Raw genomic sequence first — 19,718 nt, forward strand, 5'->3', positions numbered from 1 at the left:
CAGGAGAACAAAAATGTCTCGAGCTACTTACTTGGGGGAGTCTGGGGCAGGTAGCTGGGATCTCCGGTCTCGAACGCAGAGGTCAAACCGTTCTGGGATGACGCCTGGGAGGAGTCTTGGGTCGATCCCGGAGAAGAGAGCTTCCTGCAAAAGAGAAGAATCATCTAGGGTAGCCTCATTAGACAAATCTGGGGCTGCTACCTGAGATCTCCGGTCCTTATAAGAAAAGGCCAAAAGACTCTAGGAGACGTCTGGAAGGAATCACAGGGGATCCCAGAGGGCACAGGCTCCTCCAAAAAAGAAAAAACCTCAATGGTAGCTTCCTTGGAGGAGTCTGGGGCTTCTACCTGACCCCTGAGGTAGGTAAAGCAGAGGACAGAAGACTGTGGGAGATGCCTGGGAGGAGTCTCAGGTGGCTGTCGGAGTTGAGAGATTTCTCTACAGGAGAACAAAAATGTCTCGAGCTACTTACTTGGAGGAGTCTGGGGCAGGTAGCTGGGATCTCCGGTCCCGAACGCAGAGGTCAAAATGTTCTGGGATGACGCCTGGGAGGAGTCTTGGGTTGATTCCGGAGAAGAGAGCTTCCTGCAAAAGAGAAGAATCATCTAGGGTAGCCTCATTAAACAAGTCTGGGGCTGCTACCTGCGATCTCGGGTCCTTATAAGAAAAGGCCAAAAGACGCTAGGAGACGTCTGGAAGGAATCAAAGGGGATCCCGGAGGGCAGTGTTTCCTCCAAAAAAGAAAAAAGCCTCAACGGTAGCTTCCTTGGAGGAGTCTGGGGTTCCTACCTGACCCCTTAGGTAGGTAAAGCAGAGGACAGAAGACTGTGGGAGATGCCTGGGAGGAGTCTCAGGTGGCTGTCGGAGTTGAGAGATTTCTCTACAGGAGAACAAAAATGTCTCGAGCTACTTACTTGGAGGAGTCTGGGGCAGGTAGCTGGGATCTCCGGTCCTGAACGCAGAGGTCAAAACATTCTGGGATGACGCCTGGGAGGACTCTTGGGTTGATCCCAGAGAAGAGAGCTTCCTGCAAAACAGAAGAATCATCTAGGGTAGCCTCATTAGACAAGTCTGGGGCTGCTACCTGCGATCTCCGGTCCTTATAAGAAAAGGCCAAAAGACGCTAGGAGACGTCTGGAAGGAATCACAGGGAATCCAGGAGGGCAGAGGTTCCTCCAAAAAAGAAAAAAACCTCAACGGTAGCTTCCTTGGAGGAGTCTGGGGCTTCTACCTGACCCCTTAGGTAGGTAAAGCAGAAGACAGAAGACTGTGGGAGATGCCTGGGAGGAGTCTCAGGTGGCTGTCGGAGTTGAGAGATTTCTCTACAGGAGAACAAAAATGTCTCGAGCTACTTACTTGGAGGAGTCTGGGGCAGGTAGCTGGGATCTCCGGTCCTGAACGCAGAGGTCAAAACGTTCTGGGATGACGCCTGGGAGGAGTCTTGGGTCGATCCCGGAGAAGAGAGCTTCCTGCAAAAGAGAAGAATCATCTAGGGTAGCCTCATTAGACAAATCTGGGGCTGCTACCTGAGATCTCCGGTCCTTATAAGAAAAGGCCAAAAGACTCTAGGAGACGTCTGGAAGGAATCACAGGGGATCCCAGAGGGCACAGGCTCCTCCAAAACAGAAAAAAGCCTCAACAGTAGCTTCCTAAGAGGAGTCTGGGGCTTCTACCTGACCCCTTAGGTAGGTAAAGCAGAGGACAGAAGACTGTGGGAGATGCCTGGGAGGAGTCTCAGGTGGCTGTCGGAGTTGAGAGATTTCTCTACAGGAGAACAAAAATGTCTCGAGCTACTTACTTGGAGGAGTCTGGGGCAGGTAGCTGGGATCTCCGGTCCCGAACGCAGAGGTCAAAATGTTCTGGGATGACGCCTGGGAGGAGTCTTGGGTTGATTCCGGAGAAGAGAGCTTCCTGCAAAAGAGAAGAATCATCTAGGGTAGCCTCATTAAACAAGTCTGGGGCTGCTACCTGGGATCTCCGGTCCTTATAAGAAAAGGCCAAAAGACTCTAGGAGATGTCTGGAAGGAATCAAAGGGGATCCCGGAGGGCAGTGTTTCCTCCAAAAAAGAAAAAAGCCTCAACGGTAGCTTCCTTGGAGGAGTCTGGGGTTTCTACCTGACCCCTTAGGTAGGTAAAGCAGAGGACAGAAGACTGTGGGAGATGCCTGGGAGGAGTCTCAGGTGCCTGTCGGAGTTGAGGGATTTCTCTACAGGAGAACAAAAATGTCTCGAGCTACTTACCTGGAGGAGTCTGGGGCAGGTAGATGGGATCTCCGGTCCCGAACGCAGATGTCAAAACGTTCTGGGATGACGCCTGGGAGGAGTCTTGGGTCGATCCCAGAGAAGAGAGCTTCCTGCAAAAGAGAAGAATCATATAGGGTAGCCTCATTAGACAAGTCTGGGGCTGCTACCTGGGATCTCCGGTCCTTATAAGAAAAGGCCAAAAGACGCTAGGAGACGTCTGGAAGGAATCACAGGGAATCCCGGAGCTCAGAGGCTCCTCGAAAAAAAGAAAAAAACCTCAACGGTAGCTTCCTTGGAGGAGTCTGGGGCTTCTACCTGACCCCTTAGGTAGGTAAAGCAGAGGAGAGAAGACTGTGGGAGATGCCTGGGAGGAGTCTCAGGTGGCTGTCGGAGTTGAGAGATTTCTCTACAGGAGAACAAAAATGTCTCGAGCTACTTACTTGGAGGAGTCTGGGGCAGGTAGCTGGGATCTCCGGTCCCGAACGCAGAGGTCAAAATGTTCTGGGATGACGCCTGGGAGGAGTCTTGGGTTGATTCCGGAGAAGAGAGCTTCCTGCAAAAGAGAAGAATCATCTAGGGTAGCCTCATTAAACAAGTCTGGGGCTGCTACCTGCGATCTCCGGTCCTTATAAGAAAAGGCCAAAAGACGCTAGGAGACGTCTGGAAGGAATCAAAGGGGATCCCGGAGGGCAGTGTTTCCTCCAAAAAAGAAAAAAGCCTCAACGGTAGCTTCCTTGGAGGAGTCTGGGGTTCCTACTTGACCCCTTAGGTAGGTAAAGCAGAGGACAGAAGACTGTGGGAGATGCCTGGGAGGAGTCTCAGGTGGCTGTCGGAGTTGAGAGATTTCTCTACAGGAGAACAAAAATGTCTCGAGCTACTTACTTGGAGGAGTCTGGGGCAGGTAGCTGGGATCTCCGGTCCTGAACGCAGAGGTCAAAACATTCTGGGATGACGCCTGGGAGGACTCTTGGGTTGATCCCAGAGAAGAGAGCTTCCTGCAAAAGAGAAGAATCATCTAGGGTAGCCTCATTAGACAAGTCTGGGGCTGCTACCTGGGATCTCCGGTCCTTATAAGAAAAGGCCAAAAGACGCTAGGAGACGTCTGGAAGGAATCACAGGGAATCCAGGAGGGCAGAGGTTCCTCCAAAAAAGAAAAAAACCTCAACGGTAGCTTCCTTGGAGGAGTCTGGGGCTTCTACCTGACCCCTTAGGTAGGTAAAGCAGAGGACAGAAGACTGTGGGAGATGCCTGGGAGGAGTCTCAGGTGGCTGTCGGAGTTGAGAGATTTCTCTACAGGAGAACAAAAATGTCTCGAGCTACTTACTTGGGGGAGTCTGGGGCAGGTAGCTGGGATCTCCGGTCTCGAACGCAGAGGTCAAAACGTTCTGGGATGACGCCTGGGAGGAGTCTTGGGTCGATCCCGGAGAAGAGAGCTTCCTGCAAAAGAGAAGAATCATCTAGGGTAGCCTCATTAGACAAATCTGGGGCTGCTACCTGAGATCTCCGGTCCTTATAAGAAAAGGCCAAAAGACTCTAGGAGACGTCTGGAAGGAATCACAGGGGATCCCAGAGGGCACAGGCTCCTCCAAAAAAGAAAAAACCTCAATGGTAGCTTCCTTGGAGGAGTCTGGGGCTTCTACCTGACCCCTTAGGTAGGTAAAGCAGAGGACAGAAGACTGTGGGAGATGCCTGGGAGGAGTCTCAGGTGGCTGTCGGAGTTGAGAGATTTCTCTACAGGAGAACAAAAATGTCTCGAGCTACTTACTTGGAGGAGTCTGGGGCAGGTAGCTGGGATCTCCGGTCCCGAACGCAGAGGTCAAAATGTTCTGGGATGACGCCTGGGAGGAGTCTTGGGTTGATTCCGGAGAAGAGAGCTTCCTGCAAAAGAGAAGAATCATCTAGGGTAGCCTCATTAAACAAGTCTGGGGCTGCTACCTGCGATCTCGGGTCCTTATAAGAAAAGGCCAAAAGACGCTAGGAGACGTCTGGAAGGAATCAAAGGGGATCCCGGAGGGCAGAGGTTCCTCCAAAAAAGAAAAAAACCTCAACGGTAGCTTCCTTGGAGGAGTCTGGGGCTTCTACCTGACCCCTTAGGTAGGTAAAGCAGAGGACAGAAGACTGTGGGAGATGCCTGGGAGGAGTCTCAGGTGGCTGTCGGAGTTGAGAGATTTCTCTACAGGAGAACAAAAATGTCTCGAGCTACTTACTTGGGGGAGTCTGGGGCAGGTAGCTGGGATCTCCGGTCTCGAACGCAGAGGTCAAAACGTTCTGGGATGACGCCTGGGAGGAGTCTTGGGTCGATCCCGGAGAAGAGAGCTTCCTGCAAAAGAGAAGAATCATCTAGGGTAGCCTCATTAGACAAATCTGGGGCTGCTACCTGAGATCTCCGGTCCTTATAAGAAAAGGCCAAAAGACTCTAGGAGACGTCTGGAAGGAATCACAGGGGATCCCAGAGGGCACAGGCTCCTCCAAAACAGAAAAAAGCCTCAACAGTAGCTTCCTAAGAGGAGTCTGGGGCTTCTACCTGACCCCTTAGGTAGGTAAAGCAGAGGACAGAAGACTGTGGGAGATGCCTGGGAGGAGTCTCAGGTGGCTGTCGGAGTTGAGAGATTTCTCTACAGGAGAACAAAAATGTCTCGAGCTACTTACTTGGAGGAGTCTGGGGCAGGTAGCTGGGATCTCCGGTCCCGAACGCAGAGGTCAAAATGTTCTGGGATGACGCCTGGGAGGAGTCTTGGGTCGATCCCGGAGAAGAGAGCTTCCTGCAAAAGAGAAGAATCATCTAGGGTAGCCTCATTAAACAAGTCTGGGGCTGCTACCTGCGATCTCCGGTCCTTATAAGAAAAGCCCAAAAGACTCTAGGAGACGTCTGGAAGGAATCAAAGGGGATCCCGGAGGGCAGTGTTTCCTCCAAAAAAGAAAAAAGCCTCAACGGTAGCTTCCTTGGAGGAGTCTGGGGTTTCTACCTGACCCCTTAGGTAGGTAAAGCAGAGGACAGAAGACTGTGGGAGATGCCTGGGAGGAGTCTCAGGTGGCTGTCGGAGTTGAGAGATTTCTCTACAGGAGAACAAAAATGTCTCGAGCTACTTACTTGGAGGAGTCTGGGGCAGGTAGCTGGGATCTCCGGTCCCGAATGCAGAGGTCAAAACGTTCTGGTATGACGCCTGGGAGGAGTCTTGGGTCAATCCTGGAGAAGAGAGCTTCCTGCAAAACAGAAGAATCATCTAGGGTAGCCTCATTAGACAAGTCTGGGGCTGCTACCTGCGATCTCCGGTCCTTATAAGAAAAGCCCAAAAGACTCTAGGAGACGTCTGGAAGGAATCACAGGGGATCCCAGAGGGCACAGGCTCTGCCAAAACAGAAAAAACCTCAACGGTAGCTTCCTTGGAGGAGTCTGGGGCTTCTACCTGACCCCTTAGGTAGGTAAAGCAGAAGACAGAAGACTGTGGGAGATGCCTGGGAGGAGTCTCAGGTGGCTGTCGGAGTTGAGAGATTTCTCTACAGGAGAACAAAAATGTCTCGAGCTACTTACTTGGAGGAGTCTGGGGCAGGTAGCTGGGATCTCCGGTCCTGAACGCAGAGGTCAAAACATTCTGGGATGACGCCTGGGAGGACTCTTGGGTTGATCCCAGAGAAGAGAGCTTCCTGCAAAAGAGAAGAATCATCTAGGGTAGCCTCATTAGACAAGTCTGGGGCTGCTACCTGGGATCTCCGGTCCTTATAAGAAAAGGCCAAAAGACGCTAGGAGACGTCTGGAAGGAATCACAGGGAATCCAGGAGGGCAGAGGTTCCTCCAAAAAAGAAAAAAACCTCAACGGTAGCTTCCTTGGAGGAGTCTGGGGCTTCTACCTGACCCCTTAGGTAGGTAAAGCAGAAGACAGAAGACTGTGGGAGATGCCTGGGAGGAGTCTCAGGTGGCTGTCGGAGTTGAGAGATTTCTCTACAGGAGAACAAAAATGTCTCGAGCTACTTACTTGGAGGAGTCTGGGGCAGGTAGCTGGGATCTCCGGTCCTGAACGCAGAGGTCAAAACGTTCTGGGATGACGCCTGGGAGGAGTCTTGGGTCGATCCCGGAGAAGAGAGCTTCCTGCAAAAGAGAAGAATCATCTAGGGTAGCCTCATTAGACAAATCTGGGGCTGCTACCTGAGATCTCCGGTCCTTATAAGAAAAGGCCAAAAGACTCTAGGAGACGTCTGGAAGGAATCACAGGGGATCCCAGAGGGCACAGGCTCCTCCAAAACAGAAAAAAGCCTCAACAGTAGCTTCCTAAGAGGAGTCTGGGGCTTCTACCTGACCCCTTAGGTAGGTAAAGCAGAGGACAGAAAACTGTGGGAGATGCCTGGGAGGAGTCTCAGGTGGCTGTCGGAGTTGAGAGATTTCTCTACAGGAGAACAAAAATGTCTCGAGCTACTTACTTGGAGGAGTCTGGGGCAGGTAGCTGGGATCTCCGGTCCCGAACGCAGAGGTCAAAATGTTCTGGGATGACGCCTGGGAGGAGTCTTGGGTTGATTCCGGAGAAGAGAGCTTCCTGCAAAAGAGAAGAATCATCTAGGGTAGCCTCATTAAACAAGTCTGGGGCTGCTACCTGGGATCTCCGGTCCTTATAAGAAAAGGCCAAAAGACTCTAGGAGATGTCTGGAAGGAATCAAAGGGGATCCCGGAGGGCAGTGTTTCCTCCAAAAAAGAAAAAAGCCTCAACGGTAGCTTCCTTGGAGGACGCTGGGGTTTCTACCTGACCCCTTAGGTAGGTAAAGCAGAGGACAGAAGACTGTGGGAGATGCCTGGGAGGAGTCTCAGGTGCCTGTCGGAGTTGAGGGATTTCTCTACAGGAGAACAAAAATGTCTCGAGCTACTTACTTGGAGGAGTCTGGGGCAGGTAGATGGGATCTCCGGTCCCGAACGCAGATGTCAAAACGTTCTGGGATGACGCCTGGGAGGAGTCTTGGGTCGATCCCAGAGAAGAGAGCTTCCTGCAAAAGAGAAGAATCATCTAGGGTAGCCTCATTAGACAAGTCTGGGGCTGCTACCTGGGATCTCCGGTCCTTATAAGAAAAGGCCAAAAGACGCTAGGAGACGTCTGGAAGGAATCACAGGGAATCCCGGAGGTCAGAGGCTCCTCGAAAAAAAGAAAAAAACCTCAACGGTAGCTTCCTTGGAGGAGTCTGGGGCTTCTACCTGACCCCTTAGGTAGGTAAAGCAGAGGACAGAAGACTGTGGGAGATGCCTGGGAGGAGTCTCAGGTGGCTGTCGGAGTTGAGAGATTTCTCTACAGGAGAACAAAAATGTCTCGAGCTACTTACCTGGAGGAGTCTGGGGCAGGTAGCTGGGATCTCCGGTCCCGAACGCAGAGGTAAAAATGTTCTGGGATGACGCCTGGGAGGAGTCTTGGGTCGATCCCGGAGAAGAGAGCTTCCTGCAAAACAGAAGAATCATCTAGGGTAGCCTCATTAGACAAGTCTGGGGCTGCTACCTGCGATCTCGGGTCCTTATAAGAAATGCCCAAAAGACTCTAGGAGACGTCTGGAAGGAATCACAGGGGATCCCGGAGGGCAGAGGTTCCTCCAAAAAAGAAAAAAACGTCAACGGTAGCTTCCTTGGAGGAGTCTAGGGCTTCTACCTGACCCCTTAGGTAGGTAAAGCAGAGGACAGAAGACTGTGGGAGATGCCTGGGAGGAGTCTCAGGTGGCTGTCGGAGTTGAGAGATTTCTCTACAGGAGAACAAAAATGTCTCGAGCTACTTACTTGGAGGAGTCTGGGGCAGGTAGCTGGGATCTCCGGTCCCGAATGCAGAGGTCAAAACGTTCTGGGATGACGCCTGGGAGGAGTCTTGGGTCAATCCTGGAGAAGAGAGCTTCCTGCAAAAGAGAAGAATCATCTAGGGTAGCCTCATTAGACAAGTCTGGGGCTGCTACCTGCGATCTCCGGTCCTTATAAGAAAAGCCCAAAAGACTCTAGGAGACGTCTGGAAGGAATCACAGGGGATCCCAGAGGGCACAGGCTCCTCCAAAACAGAAAAAAGCCTCAACAGTAGCTTCCTAAGAGGAGTCTGGGGCTTCTACCTGACCCCTTAGGTAGGTAAAGCAGAGGACAGAAGACTGTGGGAGATGCCTGGGAGGAGTCTCAGGTGGCTGTCGGAGTTGAGAGATTTCTCTACAGGAGAACAAAAATGTCTCGAGCTACTTACTTGGAGGAGTCTGGGGCAGGTAGCTGGGATCTCCGGTCCCGAACGCAGAGGTCAAAATGTTCTGGGATGACGCCTGGGAGGAGTCTTGGGTCGATCCCGGAGAAGAGAGCTTCCTGCAAAAGAGAAGAATCATCTAGGGTAGCCTCATTAAACAAGTCTGGGGCTGCTACCTGCGATCTCCGGTCCTTATAAGAAAAGCCAAAAAGACTCTAGGAGACATCTGGAAGGAATCAAAGGGGATCCCGGAGGGCAGTGTTTCCTCCAAAAAAGAAAAAAGCCTCAACGGTAGCTTCCTTGGAGGAGTCTGGGGCTTCTACCTGACCCCTTAGGTAGGTAAAGCAGAGGACAGAAGACTGTGGGAGATGCCTGGGAGGAGTCTCAGGTGGCTGTCGGAGTTGAGAGATTTCTCTACAGGAGAACAAAAATGTCTCGAGCTACTTACTTGGAGGAGGTTGGGGCAAGTAGATGGGATCTCCGGTCCCGAACGCAGAGGTCAAAACATTCTGGGATGACGCCTGGGAGGAGTCTTGGGTCGATCCCGGAGAGGAGAACTTCCTGCAAAAGAAAAGAATCATCTAGGGTAGCCTCATTAGACAAGTCTGGGGCTGCTACCTGGGATCTCCGGTCCTTATAAGAAAAGGCCAAAAGACTCTAGGAGACGTCTGGAAGGAATCACAGGGGATCCCAGAGGGCACGAGCTCCTCCAAAAAAGAAAAACCCTCAAGGGTAGCTTCCTTGGAGGAGTCTGGGGCTTCTACCTGACCCCTTAGGTAGGTAAAGCAGAGGACAGAAGACTGTGGGAGATGCCTGGGAGGAGTCTCAGGTGCCTGTCGGAGTTGAGAGATTTCTCTACAGGAGAACAAAAATGTCTCGAGCTACTTACTTGGAGGAGTCTGTGGCAGGTAGATGGGATCTCCGGTCCCGAACGCAGATGTCAAAACGTTCTGGGATGACGCCTGGGAGGAGTCTTGGGTCGATCCCAGAGAAGAGAGCTTCCTGCAAAAGAGAAGAATCATCTAGGGTAGCCTCATTAGACAAGTCTGGGGCTGCTACCTGGGATCTCCGGTCCTTATAAGAAAAGGCCAAAAGACGCTAGGAGACGTCTGGAAGGAATCACAGGGAATCCCGGAGGTCAGAGGCTCCTCGAAAAAAAGAAAAAAACCTCAACGGTAGCTTCCTTGGAGGAGTCTGGGGCTTCTACCTGACCCCTTAGGTAGGTAAAGCAGAGGACAGAAGACTGTGGGAGATGCCTGGGAGGAGTCTCAGGTGGCTGTCGGAGTTGAGAGATTTCTCTACAGGAGAACAAAAATGTCTCGAGCTACTTACCTGGAGGAGTCTGGGGCAGGTAGCTGGGATCTCCGGTCCCGAACGCAGAGGTAAAAATGTTCTGGGATGACGCCTGGGAGGAGTCTTGGGTCGATCCCGGAGAAGAGAGCTTCCTGCAAAACAGAAGAATCATCTAGGGTAGCCTCATTAGAAAAGTCTGGGGCTGCTACCTGCGATCTCGGGTCCTTATAAGAAATGCCCAAAAGACTCTAGGAGACGTCTGGAAGGAATCACAGGGGATCCCGGAGGGCAGAGGTTCCTCCAAAAAAGAAAAAAACGTCAACGGTAGCTTCCTTGGAGGAGTCTAGGGCTTCTACCTGACCCCTTAGGTAGGTAAAGCAGAGGACAGAAGACTGTGGGAGATGCCTGGGAGGAGTCTCAGGTGGCTGTCGGAGTTGAGAGATTTCTCTACAGGAGAACAAAAATGTCTCGAGCTACTTACTTGGAGGAGTCTGGGGCAGGTAGCTGGGATCTCCGGTCCCGAACGCAGATGTCAAAACGTTCTGGGATGACGCCTGGGAGGAGTCTTGGGTCGATCCCAGAGAAGAGAGCTTCCTGCAAAAGAGAAGAATCATCTAGGGTAGCCTCATTAGACAAGTCTGGGGCTGCTACCTGGGATCTCCGGTCCTTATAAGAAAAGGCCAAAAGACGCTAGGAGACGTCTGGAAGGAATCACAGGGAATCCCGGAGGTCAGAGGCTCCTCGAAAAAAAGAAAAAAACCTCAACGGTAGCTTCCTTGGAGGAGTCTGGGGCTTCTACCTGACCCCTTAGGTAGGTAAAGCAGAGGACAGAAGACTGTGGGAGATGCCTGGGAGGAGTCTCAGGTGGCTGTCGGAGTTGAGAGATTTCTCTACAGGAGAACAAAAATGTCTCGAGCTACTTACCTGGAGGAGTCTGGGGCAGGTAGCTGGGATCTCCGGTCCCGAACGCAGAGGTCAAAACATTCTGGGATGACGCCTGGGAGGAGTCTTGGGTCGATCCCGGAGAAGAGAGCTTCCTGCAAAAGAGAAGAATCATCTAGGGTAGCCTCATTAGACAAGTCTGGGGCTGCTACCTGCGATCTCCGGTCCTTATAAGAAAAGCCCAAAAGACTCTAGGAGACGTCTGGAAGGAATCACAGGGGATCCCAGAGGGCACAGGCTCCTCCAAAACAGAAAAAAGCCTCAACAGTAGCTTCCTAAGAGGAGTCTGGGGCTTCTACCTGACCCCTTAGGTAGGTAAAGCAGAGGACAGAAGACTGTGGGAGATGCCTGGGAGGAGTCTCAGGTGGCTGTCGGAGTTGAGAGATTTCTCTACAGGAGAACAAAAATGTCTCGAGCTACTTACTTGGAGGAGTCTGGGGCAGGTAGCTGGGATCTCCGGTCCCGAACGAAGAGGTCAAAATGTTCTGGGATGACGCCTGGGAGGAGTCTTGGGTCGATCCCGGAGAAGAGAGCTTCCTGCAAAAGAGAAGAATCATCTAGGGTAGCCTCATTAAACAAGTCTGGGGCTGCTACCTGCGATCTCCGGTCCTTATAAGAAAAGCCAAAAAGACTCTAGGAGACGTCTGGAAGGAATCAAAGGGGATCCCGGAGGGCAGTGTTTCCTCCAAAAAAGAAAAAAGCCTCAACGGTAGCTTCCTTGGAGGAGTCTGGGGCTTCTACCTGACCCCTTAGGTAGGTAAAGCAGAGGACAGAAGACTGTGGGAGATGCCTGGGAGGAGTCTCAGGTGGCTGTCGGAGTTGAGAGATTTCTCTACAGGAGAACAAAAATGTCTCGAGCTACTTACTTGGAGGAGGTTGGGGCAAGTAGATGGGATCTCCGGTCCCGAACGCAGAGGTCAAAACATTCTGGGATGACGCCTGGGAGGAGTCTTGGGTCGATCCCGGAGAGGAGAGCTTCCTGCAAAAGAGAAGAATCATCTAGGGTAGCCTCATTAGACAAGTCTGGGGCTGCTACCTGGGATCTCCGGTCCTTATAAGAAAAGGCCAAAGGACTCTAGGAGACGTCTGGAAGGAATCACAGGGGATCCCAGAGGGCACGAGCTCCTCCAAAAAAGAAAAACCCTCAAGGGTAGCTTCCTTGGAGGAGTCTGGGGCTTCTACCTGACCCCTTAGGTAGGTAAAGCAGAGGACAGAAGACTGTGGGAGATGCCTGGGAGGAGTCTCAGGTGGCTGTCGGAGTTGAGAGATTTCTCTACAGGAGAACAAAAATGTCTCGAGCTACTTACTTGGAGGAGTCTGTGGCAGGTAGATGGGATCTCCGGTCCCGAACGCAGATGTCAAAACGTTCTGGGATGACGCCTGGGAGGAGTCTTGGGTCGATCCCAGAGAAGAGAGCTTCCTGCAAAAGAGAAGAATCATCTAGGGTAGCCTCATTAGACAAGTCTGGGGCTGCTACCTGGGATCTCCGGTCCTTATAAGAAAAGGCCAAAAGACGCTAGGAGACGTCTGGAAGGAATCACAGGGAATCCCGGAGGTCAGAGGCTCCTCGAAAAAAAGAAAAAAACCTCAACGGTAGCTTCCTTGGAGGAGTCTGGGGCTTCTACCTGACCCCTTAGGTAGGTAAAGCAGAGGACAGAAGACTGTGGGAGATGCCTGGGAGGAGTCTCAGGTGCCTGTTGGAGTTGAGAGATTTCTCTACAGGAGAACAAAAATGTCTCGAGCTACTTACCTGGAGGAGTCTGGGGCAGGTAGCTGGGATCTCCGGTCCCGAACGCAGAGGTAAAAATGTTCTGGGATGACGCCTGGGAGGAGTCTTGGGTCAATCCCGGAGAAGAGAGCTTCCTGCAAAACAGAAGAATCATCTAGGGTAGCCTCATTAGACAAGTCTGGGGCTGCTACCTGCGATCTCGGGTCCTTATAAGAAAAGGCCAAAAGACTCTAGGAGACGTCTGGAAGGAATCACAGGGGATCCCGGAGGGCAGAGGTTCCTCCAAAAAAGAAAAAAACGTCAACGGTAGCTTCCTTGGAGGAGTCTAGGGCTTCTACCTGACCCCTTAGGTAGGTAAAGCAGAGGACAGAAGACTGTGGGAGATGCCTGGGAAGAGTCTCAGGTGGCTGTCGGAGTTGAGAGATTTCTCTACAGGAGAACAAAAATGTCTCGAGCTACTTACTTGGAGGAGTCTGGGGCAGGTAGCTGGGATCTCCGGTCCCGAATGCAGAGGTCAAAACGTTCTGGGATGACGCCTGGGAGGAGTCTTGGGTCAATCCTGGAGAAGAGAGCTTCCTGCAAAACAGAAAAATCATCTAGGGTAGCCTCATTAGACAAGTCTGGGGCTGCTACCTGCGATCTCCGGTCCTTATAAGAAAAGGCCAAAAGACTCTAGGAGACGTCTGGAAGGAATCACAGGGGATCCCAGAGGGCACAGGCTCCGCCAAAACAGAAAAAACCTCAACGGTAGCTTCCTAAGAGGAGTCTGGGGCTTCTACCTGACCCCTTAGGTAGGTAAAGCAGAGGACAGAAGACTGTGGGAGATGCCTGGGAGGAGTCTCAGGTGCCTGTCGGAGTTGAGAGATTTCTCTACAGGAGAACAAAAATGTCTCGAGCTACTTACTTGGAGGAGTCTGGGGCAGGTAGATGGGATCTCCGGTCCCGAACGCAGAGGTCAAAACATTCTGGGATGACGCCTGGGAGGACTCTTGGGTCGATCCCGGAGAAGAGAGCTTCCTGCAAAAGAGAAGAATCATCTAGGGTAGCCTCATTAAACAAGTCTGGGGCTGCTACCTGGGATCTCCGGTCCTTATAAGAAAAGGCCAAAAGACTCTAGGAGACGTCTGGAAGGAATCACAGGGAATCCCGGAGGGCAGAGGTTCCTCCAAAAAAGAAAAAAGCCTCAACGGTAGCTTCCTTGGAGGAGTCTGGGGCTTCTTCCTGACCCCTTAGGTAGGTAAAGCAGAGGACAGAAGACTGTTGGAGATGCCTGGGAGGAGTCTCAGGTGGCTGTCGGAGTTGAGAGATTTCTCTACAGGGGAACAAAAATGTCTCGAGCTACTTACTTGGAGGAGTCTGGGGCAGGTAGCTGGGATCTCCGGTCCCGAACGCAGAGGTCAAAACGTTCTGGGTTGACGCCTGGGAGGAGTCTTGGGTCGATCCCGGAGAAGATACCTTCCTGCAAAAGAAAAGAATCATCTAGGGTAGCCTCATTAGACAAGTCTGGGGCTGCTACCTGGGATCTCCAGTCCTTATAAGAAAAGGCCTAAAGACTCTAGGAGACGTCCGGAAGGAATCACAGGGGATCCCGGAGGACAGAGGTTCCTCCAAAAAAGAAAAAACGTCAACGGTGCAACTGTGCTACTGATCCAGGAAGCTCGTAAGTTCGCCTGAGGAGAAAGGATTACTGTACGTTTCCCATATGATAACTGTTGTGCTAAAACGGAAAGGGGGGCACTGGTTATCCTCTAGCAGAATGCTGAAATACCAAGTGGTGTTGTTGCTGGAACAAGATGATGTTTACCTAAAAACTACTACCGCCGTTAACCCTGTTGCGTTTTCAACAACTGACTGAGTTAAAGGAGAACTGGAACGTGACTGCTTGCAGGCAATCGAAAGAGTTTACTCCAGCTGACTGGATCTCTGAGATGTGCCACTAGAAGAAACAAATTGGGAACTATATGCCGACGGAAGCGGTTCCATCTGTGAAGGAAAACGTTTTATCGAGATAGACAATAACTACTGAGGAGGTACTTGCGTTGCCAACTTTGCCTTCGATGATCTCTGCCCAAAAGGCTGAATTGATAGCTCTTACTCGAGCTCTGGAACTAAGTCAAGGAAAGCGAGTCAACACTTGGACAGACTCAAAGTATGCTTTTGGAGTGGTACGTGCGCATGGAGCGATACGGGGAGAAAGAGGACTGTTATCTGCACCAGGAACCGCCGTTCAGCACGCAGAACAAATACTGAAATTGTTAGAAAGCATTCAAAAACCAACAGCAGTCACGATGATGCACTGTAAAGCACATCCGTTAGGTAAGACCGGTCCTAACGCAGGTAACCGACTGGCTGATAAAGCTGCTGAAGAGGCTGCAGAAAAAGGCATCCTAGCACTAGTTCCAGAGAAAGGTATAAAATTGCCTAAAGAAACTCCAAATTAAAATGAAAAAGATGAAGAATTAATTATTAGATTGCAGGCTAACAAAATGAAACAGGATAGGCTGTAACACCGACAGGTCGAATAATAGTCCCACCCACAATAATAAGAGAAAATGCCCCATTGAACATCACAGAGTATACTGGGAAACAGAAAGCGAAATATGACAAAGATTGTTTAAACAATTATAAGTGGATGTGAAGTGTATATGTAAAATTATCCCCGAACCAGTAATAAGATCATCTTTGGGATTATTAAATAAGGAAATTTTTTAGAAGAATATTAGCAAATTGATTTTATAGAATTGCCTTGAAAATAAGGATATGTCCTAGTTTTAGTTGATATCTTTACTGGGTGGCCCAAGGCTTTCCCTTGTCGCACCAACAAAGCAAGGGAAGTAGTCAAAGTCTTGCTCAAAGAGATAGTACCAAAATATGGGGTGCCTGTAAGAATGTCATCTGACAATGGCCCTCATTTTATAGCAAAGATTATGAGACAAGTTGAGCCAAGTATTATCTATGGATTGAGACTATCACACCCCACATAGACCACAGGCAAGTGTGTGGGGGGAGAGAGAGAGAGAGAGAGAGAGAGAATGAACTATATCCTTAAGCAACAGTCGAGTAAAATTTGTCAGGAAACCTCACTCCTCACATGGGTTAAAGCGTTACCCGTGGCTCTATTAAGAATCGGAGTATAGCCAGAAGAGAAAGAAAAGCCAAGTCTTTAGGAAATGTTGTATGAAAGACCATATCAAGAGTCCTGTGTTCTGAGTATCTTGAGTGCCTTTGGAGATATGTTTTTAAAAGGTGTTATGATTTCTTTAAGCAATTCTTTTCAAGAACTTTGTCAGTATGTCTCCACAGCTGGACCCTTAGAACTGGACGTAGCAGCGCATCCCTTCCGACCAGGAGACTGAATATATATAAAATCACCGAGAAGTGGAAAGGACCGTATCGAGTCATTTTAACAACACTTGTAGCAGTAAAGGTCTGGGAGAAGAACCTTGGCTTCATTATTCGAGAATAAAGAAAGCACCCAACAAGAAACTGGAAGTCTAAAGAAACTGTCCCTTTAAAACGGAAAATCTATAGGTAAGTTTCACGTTATCTATTTGGGAAAACAGTTGTGTAAAGTTTATAATGTTGGGGTTGCTATTAGGAATATTGTCGAGGGCAATAATCTTTTTGTGGGTTTAGAGGGTGTATGTGGGTTTTTTTTGAGGGGTTCTAAACATGAGATAAACAAAATGAAACAATTATTGTTTGAACTATTCATCTTGATATTAACCGGTTTTGTAATTTGAATTAAAAAAAATAATCTAGTTTTGTAACTGATTCAAAGTTTTGTAAAGACACAGAATTTAACCTCGGTAACAGCCTGCCTTTCCGATTCCAAAGTCAGATGAAAATCTAGTTCCGTGGAGAAACTGACATTGAATTTAACCAAAACTTGAGAAAAGAGGTAGAACAACAAGAATCATTTTAGCAGATTAAATTGGATGGATTTAAAAGGCAATTATTTTTTTTAAATTTGAAAGAAGGAATTATAGCGTTGTGAATTATAACGTTACCAAACCATCCACCTCACGGACAAAAGAATTAATTTACTCGCCCTTCGGGAGAAACTTGTACAAGCACCCCTCGGGGCTGTCAGCTCCCAAAACCGTAGAGACAAGTGCAAAAAGGAACTTGGGATCATGTTTAAAATATAAAACGATGTTTAGAACTTACTGGAGTTCCAGGATCCTTGTTAGAGCCACCCAGAGTCGGGACCATCTGTGGAAATTTAGACCGGTTTAGACAACCAGAGAAACATCACACATCCTAAACAGAGCTGTATGAAAGTTTGTACTTGCAGCTAGCTCCTCTGACCCCAAACTCCCAAGACCTTCTCTAGTAGCTAAAGCTCTAAGATGGGGGTGTATTTGTAGAAAGGATAATAATACTTCACATGATCTTTGGTCCCCTCTTAATAACGGGAAAAATTTAGCTTGGAGTTGACGGCATTAAAGGACAGGTGAAAAGTTCAGGCTTAACTGCTTGGGTGACTAGTGATGCTATATGATCCACTCACCTCTTCATGAAGGAGAAAAGCAAATCGTGGTCTTGAGACTTAATAACTCTATCCTCTCTCTGGAAGAAATCTCCCTTGTGGCCTCGCTCGCGGGTGGACCTGGGGAAATCGAAAAGATGATACCTGGCAATCGCCAAGTCTTAGAACTAAAATCAGATGGGTAATAAAATCTGTATTTTGACCCCAGTTAACACCTCTTCCACATCAGATGACTCTTGACATCTGTCACTCAGTCAAGGCAGTGCCTGCTGCTTCACTTCACCTTGGTGGTGAGGGGTTTGGTTCCGGGTTTCGGTACCACAGCTGCGGGCCGGGGCTGGAGGAGCCGCAGGTGCGGGCAGTGAGAGGCTGATGGCGACGCCCCCTCCCTGGCAAGGGGAGGGGCTGCCGGGGGAGGGGCCGCCGGGAGCCCAGGCAGGAGCGGAGCTGAGCAGTGACCGGGCTGCGGCTGCCCCGAGGGAGAAGGTGAGCGGGGCCGGGCGCCCCTCGGAGCGCGAACGTCGGAGGCGGGGGTGGCCCGGGGGAGGTGGGGGTGCCGAGGCCGGGGGGGAGCCCTGGGGGCTCACAGGGCGGCTGAGAGAACGTGCGCGCGGGGGTGGGGGCGCTGACAGGGCGGCTGAGAGAACGTGCGCGCGGGGATGGGGGGGGGGCGCTGACAGGGCGGCTGAGAGAACGGGCGCGCGGGGGTGGGGGGGGGGGGCGCTGACAGGGCGGCTGAGAGAACGGGCGCGCGGGGGTGGGGGGGGGGGCGCTGACAGGGCGGCTGAGAGAACGGGCGCGCGGGGGTGGGGGGGGGGGCGCTGACAGGGCGGCTGAGAGAACGGGCGCGCGGGGGTGGGGGCTCACCGGGCCCCGTGGCGGGGCTGCGCAGTCGGCCGGCGGGTCCCGGGGAAAGCCCCGAGGAGGACGGCGGGGTCCGTGTTGCACGCACGGAGCGGTAGCGGGGCCGCGCCGTGCCGGAGCTACCCGGAGCGGCGCTGGGGGCTCGGCGGGAACTGCTGCTGCGCCGGCGTGGGGAGGGGGGGGGGAACGGAAGCGGCGTCCCCTCGGCGTCAGGCAGCAGGGCAGGCTGCCTCCCGGGGCATGCCGGGAGCTGTAGTTTTCGCGGACTCGGCGGCCGGGCAGCAGCGTGGCTCTCGGGCGCGGCGTAGTCCTCGCGGCCCCCGGAGTCCGACCAGGTCAGACTCGGGAGCGTTGCCGGTTTCGCGTGGTTTTCCGCGGGCTTCCCGCTGCGCCCGCTCCCCGACCAGCCGTGCGGACGCGCCTCCCGGGCGCATGCGCCGTGCTTCGCGTTGGGGCAGCCCGGCGTTCGCTCGCCGGCGCAGGCGCCGTCCCCGTCCCCGGAGGTTTGTGATCTTGGGAAGCCCATGTCCTGGATAGCTGGGGTTGTGCCTTGCAAGCTTGTGGGTTGTGGCTTGCAAGCTTGTGACTCCCACCAAGTTCCCAACAAATTCAAACGTAGAAATTGTGCATCAGCCCTCCTCGCCCCCTCCTCGCTGGTCTGTTCTCTGTGGTCACCATTAGTAGCCTCGGTTTCCCACCTGTGCTTCTCCACAAACCCAGAGCCTCGCAGCTCCATGCTGAAGGGAGTGGGGAGCTACACACGGAGAAGGCAGAGGCCCGAGTTTGTCTTTTGGGGATGAGAAGTGGGGAGGAACTGCCATAAATGGGACGCATCCCTGCTTGAGGCATGGCTGTTTCAGCTGTGCACATGGAAAATCCTCAGATACGTTGCATCTAGCCCTCCTTTCCATTGACCCCAGGAGAACTGGCCTCCTGTGTCCCCCAAGTTTATTTACTTCCTGCTGCAGTGAAGTGGCTATTTTTCTTCTTTTCTCTGAGGATTTTGTGGATCTGGGCGTGGGAAGGAGTGCTTTAATGCTGGCTTTCTCAGCCTGCTTCTGGGAAGCCAGGCATATCTGCAGATTAGAGCCGGGGGAGTGGCCCAGACGCCTTTTATTCCTCGGAGGGCAGTGGATTTGGGGAGTTAGAGCAAGGCATGCCTGGATGTTGGTCTCCCTGAGGGGGAGGGGGTTTACAGCCAGATGACTGAAGAGCCTCCCCCAATCACTCCTGGGGAAAGGGTTGGGGGGTGGCTTTTAATGTACCCACGGTATCGATGTGGCAGGTGAGCATACACCCCCCTCTTGGCTGGGGGATCTTATGTGGACGCCTGCTGAGCCAGGGCTGGAAGCTCCTCTGCACACCCTGGAGGAGCTGGGTGCAGACTGGGGACGTGAGGGCAGTCGTGACATGGACACGGAGCGGCAGAGAGTCCTGCTCTTTCAGCAGTTAACGGTGCTACCGCGTGGTCAAAATCTCAAGTGCACCCGTCCAACTGTGCATTCTCTTTCCTGGGGTTTGTTTGTGGGACAAATGAACTGCCCAGCACTAGATGAGAAGGTTGTCTGCACTCCACCTCAAATCAGGTGCGTCACCTCTCCGTCGGGAAAGAAGTATGGGGCTGGGCATAAAAGGAACAGTAACTCCAACGTCGGGATTCTTTTTGGCTCTGGGCACAGAGCAGGTAACCACAGCGATACAGAGAGGGAAGGAGGTGCTGATGGGTTTGTACCTTGGACTTACACTGTAGAGGATGATCTGTTCAGGACATCCATGTCATAGAGTAGCTATTGCATGATTTATACTCGTAATCAGGTTCCTACTTGATAGCCTTAACTTTGCGTGGATTGCGTGTTGAACTTTGCAGTAGTTTGTTTGTTTTTACATTTCCTTAAGGTCTAGGCAAAGGTTTAAAAAGTTAGCAGACTTAAGGATAAGCATTTATTACTTTGTCCTGCCACGTTGCCATTTGAAAC

General features: G+C 51.5%; 2 long non-coding RNA genes across 4 annotated transcripts; both read right to left on the bottom strand.

The window, feature by feature from the left end:
• Positions 1-2,688: 2,688 nt before the first annotated feature.
• LOC126036995 (uncharacterized) lies at positions 2,689-7,736 on the bottom strand. Of its 3 annotated transcripts, none has more exons than XR_007505422.1 (3): positions 7,545-7,736; positions 7,102-7,214; positions 2,689-2,796 (listed from the first exon to the last, which is right to left on the bottom strand). It is a non-coding gene; the product is annotated as an uncharacterized LOC126036995 (long non-coding RNA). The 3 variants fall into 3 exon arrangements; XR_007505423.1 differs by lacking the exon at positions 2,689-2,796 and adding an exon at positions 4,014-4,121; XR_007505424.1 differs by lacking the exon at positions 2,689-2,796 and adding an exon at positions 6,665-6,772.
• A 2,462-nt stretch (positions 7,737-10,198) lies between these two features.
• On the bottom strand, positions 10,199-13,400 carry LOC126036996 (uncharacterized). Its single transcript, XR_007505425.1, has 3 exons — positions 13,291-13,400; positions 10,640-10,752; positions 10,199-10,309 (listed from the first exon to the last, which is right to left on the bottom strand). It is a non-coding gene; the product is annotated as an uncharacterized LOC126036996 (long non-coding RNA).
• Between the last annotated feature and the right edge of the window lie 6,318 nt (positions 13,401-19,718).

The sequence above is a fragment of the Accipiter gentilis genome, unplaced genomic scaffold (assembly GCF_929443795.1).
Source record: "Accipiter gentilis unplaced genomic scaffold, bAccGen1.1, whole genome shotgun sequence".
NCBI classification, from domain to species: Eukaryota; Metazoa; Chordata; class Aves; order Accipitriformes; family Accipitridae; genus Astur; species Astur gentilis.